The sequence below is a fragment of the Rhinatrema bivittatum genome, chromosome 1, assembly GCF_901001135.1.
Source record: "Rhinatrema bivittatum chromosome 1, aRhiBiv1.1, whole genome shotgun sequence".
Classification (NCBI taxonomy): Eukaryota; Metazoa; Chordata; class Amphibia; order Gymnophiona; family Rhinatrematidae; genus Rhinatrema; species Rhinatrema bivittatum.
Window position 1 is genome coordinate 449,662,803 of NC_042615.1, and position 18,336 is coordinate 449,681,138.

General features: G+C 42.3%; 1 protein-coding gene across 1 annotated transcript in view; it reads right to left on the reverse strand.

The window, feature by feature from the left end:
* The window catches only part of PTPRD (protein tyrosine phosphatase receptor type D), a 1,482,181-nt gene that overhangs the window by 1,179,966 nt on the left and 283,879 nt on the right, over nt 1-18,336 (reverse strand). The gene's annotated exons all lie outside the window — the stretch shown is intronic.

An 18,336-nucleotide genomic window follows, 5' to 3' on the forward strand; every position in this document is an offset into this window, starting at 1 on the left:
GTGTGAGTAGGGTGAGTACTCCAGTATGTATGTATGTGTGTGAATATTTGTATCTTGTATGATAAGTATTGTTGAAATATTTTTGGTACATGAGTATGCATTGGGTAAGGTCTAGGTATAAGAACCTGCATATTATTAAAGTGGATGTGCAAGATATATGCAAGTTAATTGGTATTAAAATCGATACAGATGTTTGAATAAAATGTTATTTTAAAGTTACGTGGTAGGATTTATTTGAAACTGATTATACACTCACCCTTTTATTTTGATACGGTAATTGAATTATCTCATTATTTGATTTGTTAATTTTTCTAATTTCTGTTACTGTTTCATTGTCTCTCTCTTCATCCTGGCTAGGCAGACTAGTAAACTCCAACCACTATACTCTTCTTCATCACATATGGAATATTTGATCATATTGATTTCACACTGTATGCTGTCTCCTGCTGGACTTTTAGCCTGTTTAATTCTATGTCATCCTTAACATATAGCACCATCTCTCCACCATCTGACCTATCATCTACCTTATAAATGGCCTGTGACCGACGGCCCGCAAATGCGCAGTAGAGCGCAGCTCTACTGCGCATGTGCGGGCAAGGATGTCGATCAGAAAAAAAAAATGGCGGTGGGGCCGCAGGAGCGGGAGGAGAAGCAGCGGCGCCGCTGCTTCTCCTCCCCAGATCTGCCGGCAGATCTCGGGGGGGGGGGGTGTCACTCCCGCGCCCCCCCCCCCGAGATCTGCCGGCAGGAGCGGGAGGAGTTAATGGAGCCGGGTGAGGGTTGCGGGAAGTCGCGCTTACGGCGCCGGGAGGAAATGGAGGTGGGTGAAGGGAGGGAGAGGGGGACTGAGTGAGTGGGAGGGAGGGAGGGAGAGGGGGACTGAGTGAGTGGGAGGGAGGGAGAGGGGGGACTGAGTGGGAGGGAGTGAGAGGAGAGGGAGGGTGGAGAGGAGTGGGTGGGGGAGGGGGGTGGTGAAGAGTGAGGGGAGAGAGAATGAGGGGGAGGTGAGAGACAGAGGGATGTAGCCCGTTTTAACGGGCTTTACGGCTTGTTTTGATATAATTTGTACCATAGTATCACAATGTCCCATTAGTTATCCCCCTTCCTCAAGGTTTCTGAGATGCCTATTATGTCTAGATATTTGTTCAGCACCATATATTCCAACTCACCAATCTTATTGTTTAGAATTCTGGATCAGAGTGCTTCACCATTTAAGACCACTGCTGTCCCCTGAGAATTTCCAGACTGTCTTGCAGATGCTGATTTTTCCCACTATTAACTATTGTAATTCGCTGGATTATTTGTGAATTCATTATGAACACTGCAAATAGTTCAGAATGCTGCCATTCACCTGCTGACAGGGTCTCAAGTATGTGAGCATGTTACTCCTATTCTTTGCTCTCTGCACTGGCTCACTGTCCAGTGGCGAACTGACTTTAAAATTGCCATGCTTGTCTATAAACTATGGAATGATGCAAAGTTGCTATGGATTAATTCTATTGAGATCTCCTCAGCAAGGGACAGTAGATGTTCCATCTGTCCGACAATCACATCCTGCAGAGGTGTGAGCATGAGCCTTTTCTGTGGTCGGTCCGACAGTATGGAATGCACTTCCCAGCCTCCCCTCCAGTTGTTACCAGATGTACAGGTTTCTAAGAAGGCATTACAGACATTTCTATTCAGGAATGCATTTAATTTGCCAGAGTAGTTGGCCTGTGCTTCTACAACTTTATTATGTTTCACTCCTTTAAAATAGCCTGTCTTCATTATTGATATAACTGTCTCTGTTCCAAATCTAATTGCTTTTGAGTACATTATTACTTGAGTATGTTATTAATTCATGTTTTTAGTTGTACCCTGGCCCAAGCCTTTGGGAGGCTACAGGATATAAATCTTTTTTTTAACTAAAATAAATAAATAAAATTGCATATGGACAATTCAAAGTAAGTTCTTTTAAATTATATTCACAATCTGTCTAGCAGTTGAAATGGATAGTTTGGAATCATTTATTGCTATTTTTTTATTTAAATGCACCAGGGCTACATCTGCCTCTGTCACAACCATACTATTGGGACAGTCTAACTTCCCCGTTAAACCACTATCATTTGAAGATACCTCTCTCCGAACCATGTGCTTCTGTGCGATTGTCAGCTTTCTCCTATGATTTGGTTTAAAAGCTGCTCCAGTAGTTGAGTTCCACCCTGGTTATTTTTTTCCCAAAATGTTGCCCAGTTCCCAGCGGTGGACTCACGATGTCGGACCGGCCCAGGTATTTGCCGCCCAGGCCGGCCCAGGACACGTCACATGGTCTGCAGAGCGCAACTCTGTCATGGCCGTGCACGGCAGACCACGTGACTGGAGCGATCGGCCCACCGGGGGATGCCCGATCCCCTGTTAGGCCCATCCGCCCCTGCCAGTTCCTAATAAATCTACTCTGCCCTCTTCCCTGCTATCCTGGAGGTCCTGGATTTCAACCTTCTACCTAAAATCCTAAATTTGGCTTCCTGAATATGCTTCCCACACCTTCCTATGTTGTTACTGTCAACATATATCACAACAGCTGGGTCCTCCCTAGCACTGTCTAAAATCTATCTCCACTTTTGCACCAGGTAGGTAAGTTACTAAGTGACCTTCACGCTCTCCAGCCACCATCTATCTAGGTTGGTATCAACGAGGAGACAACATTTGCAAATCTGTGTCACAGACTCCATAAACCACACAGTCTTGCAGGGTCAAGGCAGCCAGTGAAGTTCAGCGATAAAAGCTGCAACACTCTGGTGAAAGTTAGATGGCCCGAGTGAGAAATGTGTTTCCTGCAAGGCCACGGTCTCATCTTAAGCCACATTTGTGCATGACATCAGAGACTCTAATGAGCACAACAGTTTCCTTTCACGTTTCCACTATGGTATTATTCACTATGGAAAACAAAGTTGCTCAGCTTATACATCATATGCACCACTGAAAAACTCCCAGTGCTGGATCATTGCAGTGAGGAGCGATATGTTGGTGCCAGTGTTTCAACAGAGGAACTCTGCTGTTGTCTATGCTATCTTAAATGATAGCATTAAAAAAGGGGAAATTAGATTGTCCTGACAATGAGGATGTGTAAAAAGCTGATACCAGAATACATGAACCATCTGCTTGTGAGCAAGTTATGAAAAAGAATACATTTAGGTGACTGCATGCAAATACCAAAAGTCTAAAAAATAAGATGGGAGAGTGTATGGCACTGAATGAAGATATTGACACAATCAGCATCTCAGAGACCTAGTGGAAAAAGGACAACCAATGGGACACAGTAATGCCAGAAATGAGAGCAGATAGAAGTGGTGGTGGCATGGCAATGTATGTTAAAGATTCCATACAGTCAAGCAAAATACCAGGGAAACCAGGGGAGAGCCGTCTTAAATACTAATGCAGGCAGGGCCAGTGAGAGTGTGGCATTCCCTGTACCTGACGGGGCCTTGCCTACTCCTCTGTCTATGGCAGGGGATAGGGATAGTAAGAGACAGGAAGTGAAGTGAAATGTATGTGTTTGCCATCATCACCTCTCTCCACCCCTCTCCCCCCCCCCCCCCCCCCAACTCCCTGGCATCATCACTTTCCTCTGTCCCTCACCTCCCTGGTGTCATCGCCTTCTCTTCCTGTCCCTCTCCCTCCCCATCCCGTGGCACATTCAGGTGACCTCCCCCGCCTTGTCCTGGAACCGCAGCAGTCTGTGAGGAGCGCTTATCTAATGCTCTTTCTTCCTCCTCTGACAGCTTCCCTCTGCAATCAGAAGTGCACGGAGCCGGCAGGTCTGACAAAGCTACAGGGCCCTGTGCAGTTTCTATTGCAGAGGAGAGTCAGCAGGGGGGGGGGGGGGGGGGAGCAGGAGCAGCTGTAGATAAGCACTGCTCTCTGAGCTCTCCCTGCTGGCAGGAGGACATCCTGCAGGCCGGGAGGGGAAAAAAACATGAAGACTGCAGCCGCGGCACACATGTTGGGAAACACTGAGTTAAGAGGAGGGGAGCGGGAAGGGGGGTCGTTGCCGGTGGCCCAAAATTTGGGGGGAGGTTCATGGCCCCCTGCGACCCATCCCATTCCGACACCTAGGTTCAAGACCATGAAGACATGCCCAAACCTGGCAAACAGGGGCTATTTTACGAGAATGGAATGGCCTAATGGCTTAGGAATTGGGCTGGGAAACAAGAAATCAGTGTTTAAATCCTTTTTTCCCCCCACTGACACTGCTCATGACCTTGGACAAGGTCATCTTATTTCTCATTGAGTGGGGTAGCAACTTATATGTGGTTTCCTGCAAAATGCCCTGGTACACACCACTACACAAATGTCAACATAAATAAATAAATAAATAAAATATGCTGACCCAAGTTTAACACAAGGTCAGTTCAGAAGAGCAAAGAGCAAAAAGCAAAGAAAAGAACCACACATGACATTTCATTTATCTACTCCATTTGTTTGTCTTTTTGGAGAGTGCATTATGGTAGGCGTAGATTAGAACCACTTATAATTAGCATACAACAGTTTGCTCACTGAGGTTTAACAAGTAATTGCCAGGAAGTTATATCAAGGTATATGGTAGGCATGGATTATGGATAAAGGCTCAATTCACCCAAATTCTGGATATCAGAACAATTCCAGCAGAAAGATATGCTCAGGATAACATAAATCAGCAAATTAACCTTATTATTCAACAGGTAAACGCAAATAATGGCCCTGACTTATTCATTATTGATAGCTTGAAACTCAGAGCTGTTTTTATTTAATTTGATTTCCAGGTAGCCACCTTTCCAAAATGAATGCTTAAGGTGGATTTACAATAGATACACTACATAAATCATAATAAATATATGTAAAATAACAAAGAAGGCCCAACCAAACATTAAACAAACAAGAAAAAAACTAATAGTAAAACCAACATCATACTTTTTGGTGTTTGCAGGGGAACAATTTTTCATGTTGATTTGTTTTTTTCATGTTGGGTTTTTTTTTCTTTTTGTATTTTGGTTAGATTTATTTATTGATTTGATTTACTTTAATTCCACCTTTCAGCCACTTCAAAGCAGATTGCATTCAGGTACTGAGGGCATTAAATCTTTATTTCAATATGTTTAATCTACTGAAGGAAAATAAATGCTACATTTAAAAATAAAACCCAGAAATAAAAAATAAACATACATTTCCCCTCCTCTCTATATTCCTTTAGCACTAAAACGTTAGAATTAACCCTCATTCCTTTTCCCTGGGGTCTGCCATGAACTTGTCAAGTAGAAAGGGGCAGGAGCGATCCCCCAGTTGGCTCCTGCCCCTCTGGGTCCTGGTTCCAAACCAGAACCAGCCAGCTCTTAAGCCAATGCTATTTGATTGCATGGCCATATATTGTTCGGCCAAACAAGAAAATGGTGTTGGCTTCATGGGCAGCTGGAGCCATTATAGAACCAGGACCCAGGATTCAGCAGGGCAGGAGTGATGGAGGATGGCCGCTGCCCACTATGCATTAGTCATGTTCATGCAGACCTCAGGAAGGGCTAAGAAACCTCTAGAGAGGGGGAAAGCCCAAAGAGAAGGGCCATGCTAATGTTCGGGTGGTTCTTAATTGGTTTTTTTTTTGTGATTGTTGACTTTTTCAAAATGCATGTCAATGAGAGGAAACCCCAAATTTATTTTTGCCTCTGGTACAAAATTAGGTTGTAAGACCTGTGGAGATAAGGAAATACCTATAGTACCTGATTGTAATCCGCTCTGATGTACACTTTGAAGTGCCGATAAGCGGAATCTAAAAATCTAAATAAATAAAATAAATTTCATTTTCATTTTAAGCAAAACAAAACATGGGTTTTATTTAAAACGAAATGCACATCCCTATCAGACTATAAAACCTATAAAATGAAATAATCCTTAAAACTAAACCTGAACATATGAAATAAATACTGAAATATGCTAAAATGACAAAACATAACATAACAAATGCAATAATTGCCCCCATTTTGACCAAAAAGGGTTGAGGGTCCTGAGGACAGAGTTCAGGAACCTCTGCATGCCACCTCTGTCCATATAAATCTAAGTTAATTCAGGGCACTGCTGTGCTCATATACTGATTCATACCCACACCCCATGCAGGCAGCAAACTAATAATACAAGAACATAAGTCAAAGCAGCCAGAAAATGGATTCACAGAAGGAATAATCTAAATATAGAGTCAATGACTAAAATAAAAGTTGCACACCTACTATGCCAAAAAGTGTAAAGCATAATAAAACATATAATATATTGGGACACAAAATAAGCAAGACAGTGTATGTTTTAAACCAGAGGTTCCCAAACCTGTCCTGGAGACCTCCAGCCAGTCAGGTTTACAGGCTATCCACAATGAATATGCCTGAAATAGAATTTGCATGCTTCCACAGCACATTTCAAATATAAAATAAAGTAGACATGATTTCAAACAGTGGTTCCCAAACCTGTCCTGGAGGACCCCCACACAAAGCAAGTTCTATCTCATGTATATTCATTGTGGATATCCAGGACAGGTTTGGGAACCACTGTTTGAAACCATGTCTATTTTATTTTATATTATATTTTAAATGTGTATGTATAGTATACTAAATAAACCTTGCAGTGTGTGTGTGGGATAAAAGTAATTTTAAATAAATAAATAAACGATCCAAATGGGAAGCAATAACCCCCAGAAACAAGCAGGCAATTTTCAGCAATCTTGCTCATGTGTATGCTTTAATTTTGACTGATTGTGTAAGCAAGACTGAAAGATAATGCAGAACAGCAAATGCACATATTGACTTCCGAAGCAAGAAGGGTGAATCAAAACTAATTGGCCCAACAAGTACTTGTTGACCAAGCTGAAATCAAGGTCAATATTTCTTTTGAAGTACAATACATTTGGATGTTCACACAAACAGAATTTAGTAAGCTTTATACTTTATTGCTGTTAGCATGTACAAAATACATTTTTTAAGCTAAGTGAGCAATGCTATCACTCTCAAGCTTTATTATAAATAAATGTAGATAACAGGATGATAAAGAAAACTTATCCAGGACAATAAAACCCCTGAATGGTACATGAAAGCTCTTTCATTTGTTTGTATTGAACCTCCAGACAATGCTTTAGGGTTGCCAACGGGCTCCATTTGGCAGGACAGGCCGATCCAGTCCTGGCATTATCCCAGTACATGAATGGACTTGTTCCATTTTCCCTATGGAAAACAGAACTTCCACTTTGAGTACTGTAGCTCTCTTTCAGACTGATGCATTAAAGTGCACATAAAAAGCGCGCGTCCAAACTGGGTACCCGTTTTTTTACCGTGTGCACATTTACCTCTCTTGGGCGCTCGATGCAATAGGCAAATCAGCCTGCACGCTAAAAAGGACCCGCCAGGACAAATTGTGAGTCCCTAGCGCGTCCATGGCATCATGCACCCAGGAGACGTAACTGTGCGTGGGTTAGGAAAACGGATGTCAAATTTACGAGCATCCATTTTCCTAACCTGACCGTTGTGAAGTCTTTTTTTTTTTTTATGTTGTTATTTTTTGTGGTTTCTCCGGCTTAAAATCACAATGATATTAAGTCAGAGGAACCATAGGAAAGCAGTATTTTCTGCTTTTCTGTTCAGGTTTTGGGGCACCTCAAGACTTAATGCCAGCTTGGGCTGGCATTAATTTTTGAGAGTTAAAATACATGCGTTGGGTGCACGGTTATTTTTTACATCAGAGGTACTAGCTAATAGCCTCACCAACATGGTATTTACATGTGATGAGTGCTATGAGCTACACGCCATCTTGGATGCGCGTTTTGAATGCGCTGATCCCCTTATTTTATCTGGGGTTATGGACGCGCGTCCAATTGTGGGTTAACCTATGTACTAGTCTGAGCGCATGATATTGCATCGGCCTGTTTATGATGGAGTCCCCAACACCCTAAGCCGCTGCCTGAAGCTCAAACAAAACACTGTGGCCCATATGATTGTAAAAGCAAACAAATTTCTTTACACAACTCCTGTTCTGAAAACCCTGCATTGGCTCTCAACACTCTGTGGCACCAAATTCAAATGCTTAATCCTACCCTCAAAGGCCTAACCTTGGCCTGTCCCAGGAGTGTTACGCTTGCCGTCCATGGCAGACCCACGGCGCAGCCCTCTCACCTTCTTATACGGACTCCAGCTCCTGGTTCCTCCTCGCTATCGGTGGTGGGCTGCTGGCTCCGACCTCGGGCCGCCCCCAGTGCCTCCGGCACTGCAATGGTCCCCAGTGTTGCCAGTCAAGATGCCACTGTTCGTCGGGCCTCTCCGCATGGTCCACGGAGAGATGCCACCATCTGCGCCATGCCCCTCCCTAGGCTCGCGCGCATCGCATCACTAATCCTTTTGAAGGGCCCTCGGCAGGAACCTAGCCGCAGCCCCGGATGATGACATCAGACTCTCCAGTGTATTTAAGCTCAGGCCTCACTCCATAGCATTGCCTTTGCAACAGGTCTCCTCGACTACTCGTTGCTGATAGAGAATCCTCTCTATTCCTTGTTCCTGACCTTCGTTTGTCCCGGTTCCTGTCTTCATCGTTCCTGCCCTGTATATGTTTTGGACTGACTCTACGGATATCGACTCTGCTTTGTTTGACTCTGCTTCAGCCTGTCTCCAGACCAGACCTCCGCTAATCCTGACTACTCTATGGCCTATTTCCAGACCCAGACCTCTGCTATGCCCAACTACTCTTCTGCCTATCTCCAGACCCGGACCTCCACTATGCCTGACTACTCTACTGCCTATCTCCAGACTCAGTCCTCTGCTACTCCCGACTACTCTTCTGCCTATCTCCAGACCCAGACCTCTGCTCTGCCTGACTACTCTACTGTCTATCTCCAGACCCAGACCTCTGCTATGCCTGACTACGCTTGACTTCTCCATGATCAGATCATCGCCTTGATTGACTACGCTATAGACTTCTCCATGCTCAGAATTCTACTTTGCTTGCCATGACCTCCGCTTCCGCCGGCCCTGATCCAAGCCTGTCATTGACGCCTCTCCTAGTCTACTCCCTGGACGTGGACTTATCAGGCTTTGGCCTATTCTTGCTCGAGTGCCTCCAGCTACTCTCCGTTCCATTGGTGCCTGAGTTCCAGTTCCGTAACCAGTCCAGGGTAGGACTACGCCATCTATCAACTGCTGTCTCTGGGCTGAACCAACTTCTCTTACAAACCAACCTCAAGGCTCACCTAAGTCTTGCCGGCCCCGGCACCCAAGGCTCAACCTGCAGGGAATGAGAGCTGGTATAGGTGAAGCTCCAGCAGCCTCTTATCTTCAGCCCACTCCACCTGCCAATGGTGGGGACCCATAGGTCCTCACCTACGGGTTGCGTCAACCCCACCTCGGCCCAAGGGTCCACCTCCGACACAAAAGGAGATCTCTCACTCCCTTTATATCTGCTCACCCTCTGCTCTCATAAACTCAAGTATGACTGGAAGTGCTATCTCCCAAAATAATGAGTCTTACCAACATTAGGACAAAACTTATTGCAGCTTCAGTCCTGATAGGCTGGAGATCTCACATTCCTCAGGAAACTGGTGAAAACTTGGCTCTTTCAAGCAGTGTTTTTACAATGGCACTATCCACTAAAGACTCTACATGTAGCCCCTTAGCTGTATTGTATAATTTGTACAAGGTGCCTTGCTTCAACAATGCTATTTAAGCATTGCAATCCACTGGACTGATCATCTATAATAAACATTAACTTTTAGTTTTAAAGTTAAAAAAAACCAAACAAAAAAACAAGGCATACATGATAATTATCCTAGCACTAACACAAAGGTTTAACAGTTGCAAAGGAATTATTCTGGAAATGTTGAACTGTATACAGCATTTATTCCACAGTAATAGTTACAAGCCTTAAGGTTCAGCATTTCCCATCCTTGGTGACTGGTGGGATAGGATCAGGGCTAGTGATGGATATACTGCCACTCCAAATATTCCACCTCCACTGGCTCAGGTCTCCACTTTCCTTCCCTCCCTCTATCCTTTACACCTTCTAATCCCTGTTTTTAGAAGCATCCATGATGGTGGTAGTACCCTCCCTTCAAAGCACAGAGACTGTGAGCCAACACATGCTCATAGTTCCCACGGTGTCCCCTCTATTGCAAGTTTTCTGTTCAAGCAGAAAGTCCATGCAGGAGAACATGAAAGGGTCACTTCATAGTCTATGAGCTCATTCACCTCATAGGCTATGAGCTCATTCTGGCTTAAAGTCACCATAAGGGCTAACACATCACCCCAGGTCAACCAAATGGGTCAATCCACTCCTCTTTTTGCCCCATTGAGCGCACAAAATTTTAGTTCTGATTTTTCCCATTGATTCACTTTAGAAAAATCAGAATTACAACTCAGGGAAGCAATGGGAAAAAACTGGGGCTGGATCACCCTGTGTGGTTGACCTGGGGTGAGGTGTCAATCCTAGTCGTCTCACTAACTGGTACATTTTAAACACAAAGATACATCTCGTTTTATAAAGTATTCATGTAAAATACTCATGGCATGCTGAAAGCTTTTTATGAGAGAGAGAGAGAAGTATCTGTATAGGATCACTCTGACACTCTCTATATGGACCACTGAGGAGGGGCACTTTGAATCAGGGTGGGTTTTCGGGAGGTGGGTTGGGGTTTGGGGGGGAGGTGCTGTTACAGACACATTCAGAGCTATTCATTGTAAAATTAACATCACTAAAGAATTTTGGCCTCATAAGCAATGAAAAGTCTAACAAGAGGAGTTGATTTGTACACTGCAGTCTCTGCTAGCTGCATTGTAAAAATCAACTCCTTTTCATCACTTATAAGGACAAAATTATTTAATGATGTCAATTTTACAATGAATAGCTCTGAATGTGTTTGTAACACCACCACCACCACCTCCAACCCCAACCCACCTCCCGAAAACCCACCCCAACTCAAAGTGCCCCTCTATAGTGGTCCATGTATAGAGAGTGTCAGAGTGATCCTATACAGTCTCTATCAGTCTCTTTTTCTCTCTCTCTGCCTCAAGATCAGTCATAAAGTTACACAGGGCCACCCTTTTCCACCTCTTTATTTTGAACACGCATACAGGCATGTATGCATGTTCTTCCTGGCTTCTTAAAATTTGTGTTGCTTACCCGCATATGTGGCCATTTTTGCGTGAGCAACGCTTTTAAAATCTACCGCTAAGGCAAAAGGTGGGAGCTGTCACTGCTGCCAACTTTCTGGGGGCCCCACATCAGAAAAAACATTTTTGAAAAGGCTCAGAGTAAGGGTGGTGATGAGAAAGACAGAATACAGGGGATTGAAGACCTGGGGCCAGGGGTGGGTGCTGGGTGTCCACCAGCAAAGGTACGTAAGTGAGATGAATGGCAGAATTTCGCATACCCGGGTGATCTGCTACGTCAGGCAGTAACCTAAGCTGTCTCTGTGGTAGTGCCAGACCTGGATGGGGCAACTTTTTAACTTGCATGGTAATCTATCCAAATAGATGAGCATGCCATTGTACAATATTGACTGGTTATAGACCTGGAGTTCAGAAAAATAATTACTTGGTTTTATGTAACACCTGTCATCAAAACAATAATTTGCCACACTTTGCAATTTGGTAATTCCGGAAACATACAAACAGCCACTTCTGGAGTGGAAAAACCTGTATACTAAGTTCTCATACTGAAGCTGCTTACTGTCTTCTAATTGGATAACCAGAGGCACAGGAGAGGCTGGGAGAAGAATAAGTGGCGTTCCCCAAGTTTTCGCAAGTTTACAGGAGAAGAGGATTTGAATTTGTGAGTTTCAGAAGCTCTTCTGCAGAGCTGCAAACTCGGGGGGGGGGCGACACACCAGGGCCTGGGCTTTTTGACTCCCTCCTCCCTGCACTTCAGTTTGCAAACCTGAAGGTAGCACAATGCGCCGCCGACATGTAAAGCTGGTGTGATCAAGGTGACAAAGCCACTGCCACTGCAACCTGTCATAGGGATACACACATGTGTGAGCAAGGCTAGGTCTTTCCCAGACAGGATGGATTTGCATGCCCCGCCCTGTATTCCAACTCAAATCTCCATGCCCTGAGGCTGAAGCTTAACTATTGGCCAGCTGCCCTGATCTCTCAGAACAAGAGAATCACCCAAAGATCCATAAAATCCCCTGCTCGGGAAAGGGTTGGCGAGACTGTTTCACGGCCGCACAGAGGAATCCCTCGCCATTAACTGGCTAAAATCAATTTTACAGTCAGTCATTATTATTATTACTATCATCATCATCAGTTGTATAACAAATAACAGATGTAAGCTGTGGTGTGGCAGACCCACAATGGATAGTCCTTACTCTTTGGAGTTTTCAATCTAGTCAAGACAGATAGGACACAGAAAAAGGCAGGGCAATTTCAAACGCAACAGGCTAAACCCTGGAGATACTTTTTTTTACCCGCAGAATTTAGCCAGAATTATCAAAGCAGACTTATGTGCAGAAATCTGCCTTGAAAATTTGTGAGCGTGTGCGGAAGGCTGCGCGGCACACGTACACAGTGTTACGCTTACTCGAGAGCAGGGGTAACTCTTCACGCGTGGATTTGCACGCATGCTTTTGAAGATTGAAAGCGTCTGTGCCAATCCTGTCCCTGCTCCGACCCCTCCCCTCCTCTAGAACGCCAGCATACTGTGGAAAATCATGTTTGACACGTACCTTTTACGCACACACACCCCAAACTGATTTTCAGATGGGGATTTATGTGCAGAAACCGGGGTGTCTGCGTGTAAATGTTTTTGAAAATTACTGCCCCCCCCCCCACCCCAAACAAAGAAGAGCTGAAAAGATCAGAATGTTCCCCTTTTGATCCTTTGCCTGAAAATGAGAACACATACAATACAGGGGAGTTAATGCCCTGTCATCCATCCCCACTGGCAGCACAAAATTGTTTGAACCCTTCGAATATGGGGACAGAAATTGCTCATTCTGATTGCTTAGATACTACTTCCACTTTCAAGGCAAAATTGTTACAGAAATTACCATAGATGGAAGATTATATTTTTATCAGGAATAAAATCTGAATTGTATCTGTGAAGTGGTTAAACTTTACCAGTAGTCCACTATATATAGCTCTCTCTCTCTCTCTATATATATATATATAAGTATACCTATCTGGCTATCTATCTAAGTATACAAAACAATAATGTTCTCTTAGTTAGGAATTTCCTGTTTGTTAATGATCCACTGGATAAAAAACACAAGGTTTTGCCAACTCTCAACTCTTCACACATGGTCTACCTTCCTACCCAGGAAATGCCTCCCTCATCAGCCATTATTTCTTAATTCCATTAACTAAAGTCATTAGCATCCTGCAATCCTGTGTAGATTAACTCTTTCAAGCGCAGGCCACACATATTCTCCCCCAGAATGTTGTGCCTTTGCATACAGCACAACTATGTTGGTCAAAAAGTCTCCTGGTTGCTTACATTAATATTTGCGGCATAATTCATGGCTTAAAAAACTATCCTGTTCTAAAACTCTGTGTGTGTGTGTGTGTATATATATAATACCAAAAAAACACTCCTTCTGGAGTGGGATTCAAGCATATCTCACATACTTTGTATTGACTATACAGAAGGAGTGGTTTTTTTTGGTATTAAGTATTAGGCACTAAACAAGTAGAGATATTGCTTGAATTTTGTGTGTTTTATTTGGGTGCTTTGGTTTCAAGAACATGTTAATCTATCCTCAAAGTAATCTCTTAAATCAGTTTTAGGGACTGAATAGGTTATCGCTGTCATCCTTCTCTAATTTACAAAAAAAAATGTTTAAACGACTCATGGTATCAGCAGCTATGAAAGGTTTTGTGTACATTATCACATTCAATAATGCAGGCCAGGTGAACGAGAGCTGTAGGATTTTGCATTTGTTTTATTTCCAGGGTCTGCCATTTAATGCCTGCCGAGAACATGACTAAAATGCCAACCGATTTTGCAGTCCGTGTTTCCCTGTTAACAAGAAATAAAGACACAAAGTAAAGAAGCAGATCACATACCAGAAGATCTAGCCAAGGCTTTTCAGATTTTATTGCTTTCTCGGAATTATGAAATGTTTGTGGACTGTGCGTGTAAGGTCGCTGTCTTTCCCTTCCATCATTCCCATTCTTTAAATATTTTCTGTAGGATAAGAATCAGAAGAACTAGGAATCACTGCATAGCTACGACGTTTGTAGCTACACAGCATTTATATATCTTTGAAGAATGGGACATGGATGAAGCACGAAGCAAATTGGTCCCAGAAAGCTCGCACAGAGGACAAAGCCCATAGAGGAGAGTAAATCTCAGGGCAGTCAAGATGTGGTATGATGAGGATTTATAATTATGTAGGTTTTGGTTGTGGCAGTATCTAAAGACTGGAGGAGAGGTTTTGTCGTCACTTTGGATGAGCCCGTGAAACACAACCAGTAAAACTGTGATTTGAAAGACCTTAGCTTTCTGGAAGATATTCTAAGTCAGAGGCATCGTGGCTCTTCCGTGGCCCCAAAGAGCACTGAACCGCAAATCGGTTGAAGTCTTGAAACATGAGTTCACAGTTTTTCTTTGCCATTAACTCTCTTTCTGGCTTTGGCCAAGCTACATTATCTCCCTAAGGACATCATTTTCTTATCTTTTTTTCCCCCCTATAGACAGAGAATGGGAAAAAAGCCACAGGAAATGAGACCCTCAAGTTTACAGGACCTAGTCAAAAAAATATGTTTATTATATTCTGGCTTTTCTGTTTAACACATGAAGATGTTTGCCAAGCTATTTGGGGGGGGATCACCAGCATAATAAGAATTGGCAAGTTCCAATCAGCTTGCACTAAGATTCTATACGAGAAAAATACTTCTATGTGATACATTTCAAGTAATGATACCCACAGTAGCAGTACTTATCATGCCAAGATAGAAGCATTGGCATATAACAGAAAGGAACGAAAAGTTTTATTAGGATGATACTTCCAGCTGAGGGCATTAATGCCATTAGAAAATGTAATTTGAAGAGGCTGGATTAATCACTTAGTGCAGGTGATCAGTTTCTGCAACTTTGATTGGCCATAGTAAGGATACTGTGATGGCACATTTCACGGCCTCTGAGGGATGAAGAGAGTCCCAGCCATTATTCAACAGTGACACCTAGTGGCCGACTCAGAGTGCACATGCAATGGGTTCTGGAGGGAACCACAGCCTTTGGATTCTGATCAATGATGGTTCCTACAATGGCTGGGCTAGTTTGCAAGGTTTTATAAATGTGCTGAGCACTCTAGCCCCAGTAGAGGTTGGTTCTGAGGAAAAGAAAACCATTAGGAAAAAAAAAGAAGTAATTTTCAAGCAGTTAAAAGTGAATTTTTAAAGACATGCACATCCAGCTGGCATTTATTCAAGCTATTTTATAAACCTCGCACATATGCGCGCAAGTTTTGGTGCATGAATAACTGTGCTCATGTAAAAAGGGTGTATTAGGGGTGGGTCAGGGCTCAGGAGTGTTCTGGGGCTGGGGGCCAACATTTACGCACACAAAGTTGTGATTTTGTAACCTGAAAATGCAGGGCACTTAGGGCTGTTACCTGCGCGTATTTGCTTCTGGTATTTATCAGTTTAAGTCAAAATAAAACTCTTTATAGCCAAATACTGACAGGGTGAGGGGTCTGGGTAAACTAGGGGAAGAGCAGGCTGAAGAACCAAGGGAGTCTTCATGACCTAGAGATAGACTGGGCAAACTGGTGAAACTGGGAATTTCCTTGACACACGCACATATAAAATGTGCTCAGTTGTGTGTGTAAAAGCCAAGTCCTAAGGAAACTATGCAAAAAACCTTTCCTTGTATAAATGCTTAAAATCAGGAGCGCGCAGGCATATTTTCTATGTGTGTGGACGATCTGAAAGTCACGTGCATGTGGATGCACGCCAACATATGCGCGTATGGGGGCGCATGCACACTCGTTTTAAAATTACTGTCCCCGTGCTTTACATGTTTTAAATTATTTAAACAGAATTTCTTTTTTTTTTTTTTTTTGCTTTTAGTTAATACCTTCTAAATTTAACTTTTGATCATCCAGAGGAACATTTCTTCTTTTTTTTTTTTTAATTTATATTTTTCAAATTATAACACTTACAATGAAATGATATAATCAAGTATTACATAATATTCACATCACAACTTTTAAAAAGAAAATAACAATATTCCAGCCCACATTTCTGGAGGAGGAGAGGATTACTGACTCTACAGCTTTGACATTTCTTATAACAATCCTATATCCCCTCTTTACCCTTTCATAAAAATGGAGTTTTATCTATGATAAATCGTTGCAGGTGGGATGGATCTAGAAATATAAATTTATTATTTTGAAACATAATCTGGCATTTGCATGGGAATTTTAGGAAAAAACTAGCCCCAATATTCAGCACAGATTGTTTCATAGAAAGGAAAAGTTTCCTCCGTGCTTGTGTGGCACGGGAAACATCCGGGAAGACTTGAATTTTCTGTCCACAAACAAGGGAAACAAGGGAAAAGTTTGTAGAATTGGATAAAAGAACGGAGAGTTTAGAACAAGAAGTTGTAAAATTGAACCCTGTAGTAAATAATTTACAGACTGTAAATGTCGCTTCTATTAAAGATAATATATTAATGCATAGTAGATTAGAAATCCTAGAGAATGAAATAAGATCTGGTAATCTTAGATTACTGAATTTTCCTATTTCTAGACTACTTTCAGCTGATGAGTTATATAGGAAATATGTGACTGAGGTATTACAGTTTGAAGTAGAGAAAATTCCTGTACTCTCTAGGTTATATTATTTACCTAAAAGAAGGATAGAACGGAACAAGGAGGGAGAAGTGGACAATTTAGAAAGTCCAGGGGTTTCTACCTTTTTGGAAGATTCCCTGGACTTGATAAATTCGAGGGCAACTTTGCTAGTTACTTTTTCTTTAAAGCGGGATAAGGACTTCTTTTTTCTTAAATACTTTCAAAATAAAGAACGGAATTTTTGTGGACGGAACATTTCTATATTTGACAATACAATTGGCACGGTAGATGTTTATCTTTTATGTGAACTCTGTATAACAAATGAAGTGACGTCATGTACTGTTTTTGTTTTTCTGAGTGAATTATTGGGGAAAAGAGACTTTGGGGAGGGAGAGGGATTAGAGTGAAGATGTGTGCACTATTACAGTGAAGTTCATGCCAGGAGGATTTGGGCTTGGTTCAAGCTTGATGGAAATGTTGGATTACTCTCCAGGTTCGTGGGATAAATCTGCTATAGTTTACTTGGTGACTCTGGGAATCTCCCCCCAAATCTGAAGTGGATGGAAAAACAAAAAATCACTTCAGACCTTTAGACAATTTAAAGCAGCTGCACGGTATCCAACAAAATGTTCTCTGGATTATTTCTTCCAATTCAGAAAGCCCTCAAAATTTCTCTTGAGTTTGTCTAATTTTTCGTCAAACATTTTAAAGAAGTCCCTGTGTCTTAAGATGGAAGCGAGAGAGACTGAAACAAAGGTAACTGAGAAGGAAGAGTGTAGCATGGATGGGAATGTTCCTTATTAAAATGCTTGAGAAATATCAATATGCAAACCAGCCATATGAGGGGAATTGGGAGAAGTAGCACTTTTGCATTCAGCGTTTTTTTTTCTTTTTCAATTAAAAAGCTTTGAAAGTGAACCTTTTATACGGGGTGATGCACACTGCATTTTAAAATGAGCTCCTAAACACCAGTGTTAGTGGAAGAGCAAGACTTTTTCTCTCATGTCCTCTAGCAGAGGTATTTTGTCTGTTCTTTAAGATTTATTGTGCATGCTATCTTTGTAAGTGGGCGGGGTGGGTGTTGTTTTAGAATCTTTCTATGCATATTGTTATTCATCTATACTGTTGTTCTGTTATTAATTTATATTTTTGTATTACGTTTTATTACGTAGGGTTACTCTGCCCAGCCCCTAGTGAGAGTGGGGATTTTTATTTATATATATTCTTGTATGCTGTATTTTTGTTTCTTTATTACATTGTAACATGTATTTTTAACAACACGCTGTAAACCACTTTGGGTCACATTTTTTGTGAATAAGTTGGTCTATGAATGCAAAAATGAAATGCAAAGCATTCCATCATATTTAAGACAAGTATTGTTTTACAGCAGTTGAGTATATGAAAGGTAGCAAAACAAGGATAAATGTAGGATTATGTTATACTGCACAAGGAAAATCACTGGGGGACAAATTAAGCTACAAACTGCAAGCAGTAAAATGTTAGTATTGCTTCCTCTTCACAGCGGGCAGACACGGTTCTTCCTAGGACCTTTCAGTGGATGCCTCTTC